This window comes from Vespula pensylvanica, chromosome 15 (assembly GCF_014466175.1).
Source record: "Vespula pensylvanica isolate Volc-1 chromosome 15, ASM1446617v1, whole genome shotgun sequence".
Classification (NCBI taxonomy): domain Eukaryota; kingdom Metazoa; phylum Arthropoda; class Insecta; order Hymenoptera; family Vespidae; genus Vespula; species Vespula pensylvanica.
In genome coordinates this window covers 2,297,697-2,300,179 of record NC_057699.1, presented here as the reverse complement: position 1 = coordinate 2,300,179, position 2,483 = coordinate 2,297,697, and positions in this window count along the sequence as shown.

Sequence of the window (2,483 nt, the reverse complement as noted above, 5' to 3'; positions counted from 1 at the left end):
GATAAGAGGAAGAGAGTTTAAAATGGGAGTTGCATTAATCTATTAAAAAAAAAATCTCTGTATAAATATTATATTTAAATACATCTGTATATGTATATAGATTTATATGTATATTTATACGTATATATCTATATATATATATTTATCTATAAAAGTGTATATATATGTGTGTATGTATATATTACATCTATATACATACACGCATGCATACACACACGCACACACATACACACACATTCATAACCTGTATAAATCTCTCTCTCTCTCTCTCTCTATATATATATATATTAATATGTGGCTGTGAACACATTTCATTTATTTAGACAATTTACTACCTAAAGAAACGCGATAAAAAAAAGGAGAAGATGGTTTCCCATTCGAGAGAAAGAGAGATAGATACTTGATATATTATTCGATCAGTGGACAAGAACGATGAGAAAGAAAAGAAAAAAGAAGGATATAGGAGATGTAAGGATGAAAATCGAATGGAAAAATAAACTCTTCTTTATTTTTCTACGTTACTTTTGTGATATAGAACTTCTAACGATGAAAAGAATAAAATAAACTTCGATAAAATAAACTAGAAGCAAAGGAAAAAAGGAAAAGAAAGGAGAAAAGAGGAAAAGAGAAGAACCTTCAAAGATTAGATTTAAAAAAAGAAAATCTCTGAAGAGAAAATAAAAAAGGAAGAAAGATAGTGGAAAAGTAAAAGTCACTTAATTTTCGTATTTAAATCAGATTAAACAATAAAAATAACGATAATTAGATAGAAAATAATTATTATAAAGAATAACTAAATAAAGGAAAATAAATAAAAATGAAAAAAGGAGATGAAACCCTTTCTCTCTCTCTCTCTCTCTCTCTCTCTCTCTCTCTTTGTTTCTTTTTTCTTTATTTTTTCATAGTCCAAAAACAAGGATAAATGATGATGATGATAGCTTGCATAAGTTTCTTTATTATAAAAAGATACACACATACACATGAGATCGTAATTATTTAATAGTGCGCTCGAGTACACAAGTTAAAAACATTAGTGACACAGAGAGACACCGATGTGTATACACTTAAACATAAATATATATATATATATATACATACATACATATAGATATATATTAAAACATACAGAGAAAAAAAAGGTGAATCACGTAATGTAAACGCGCGTGTGTCCGTGTGTCTATAAGCGAATTATACATACACGGAGACACCGAAAGAGTCATACGAGAGATATAGATACATACATACATACATACATACATACATACATATATACATATCCGGATCTTCGCGTCTTGCGTTCGCGCGCACGCATGTAGGTTCTCATTTATTCACTCGCAATACATACACACATACATATTCTCTCTCTCTTTCTCTCTCGTTCTCTCTTCCTTCTCTTATGTGCGTACTCGTATATATATATATACATAAGTGCGTGTGTACATACATGCTTATGTTCTGTTTCTGCTATCTGTAGTCTCTCTCTCTCTCTTTCTCTATGCATATATGTATGTTATATATATATATATATATGATTGTGTGTATGTATGCGTGATATGTGATTGTGTGTATGTATATATGTATGATGTATGATGTATGATGTATGTATGCGTCCGTATCGACTGGTGACCCCGTTAGTTGGCAGCTAGCTAGCTAGCTAGCTAGCTAGATAGCTAGTTTGCTCGCTCGTTCGTTCGTTCGTTCGTTCGTTCGTTCGTTCGTTCGTTCGTTTGTTCGTTCTTTCTTTCTTTCTTTCTTTCTTTCGTTCGTTCGTTCGTTCGTTCGTCCGTTCGTTCGCTCAACTCTTCCTTTCGGTCTCTAAGCGAAAGTAAAGACCTCGCGTAAAAAAGGTTCACAAACAGGTTTTTCTGGTATTTGTTAATGCTTAAGAAGTTGCAAATAAATAAATAAACAAATAAATAAATAAATGAATGAATGGATGAGTGAATTAATGAATGAATGAATGAATGAATGAATGAATATATACATATATGCGTGTATATATATAGAAATGTGAATGTGTATGTATGTGAAATATAAATACCACATGTTCGTATATAACGCAAGAGATTTAAACGCGTATTCCTCACATATACATACATATGTATTAGAATTATTATGTGTGTATGTATATACGAAGAACGTGAAAGCCTTTATGACTTCTATTGTCATTTATTATAAATACAAATGAATCGTTAAATGAGGTAAAATTGTCGCGATAATCTCTCTTTCTCTCTTTTTAAGTATATCTATTTACATATATACGTATATATGTGTGTTAAAAAATAAATAAATAAATAAATAAATAGTAAAAAAATAATAAAAGAAGAAAGATAGAAAGGAAGAAAAACTCCAGAGATTTTCTTTTAGATGAAAAATAATTCATATTCAAATTTGATCTTTATTCGTGAAAAAGAAGCTGTGCCTAGAGGATAGAAGATGCTTTCAAAGAAACGCAGGAATAGAAAAAGGAAGGCGAATTTAAT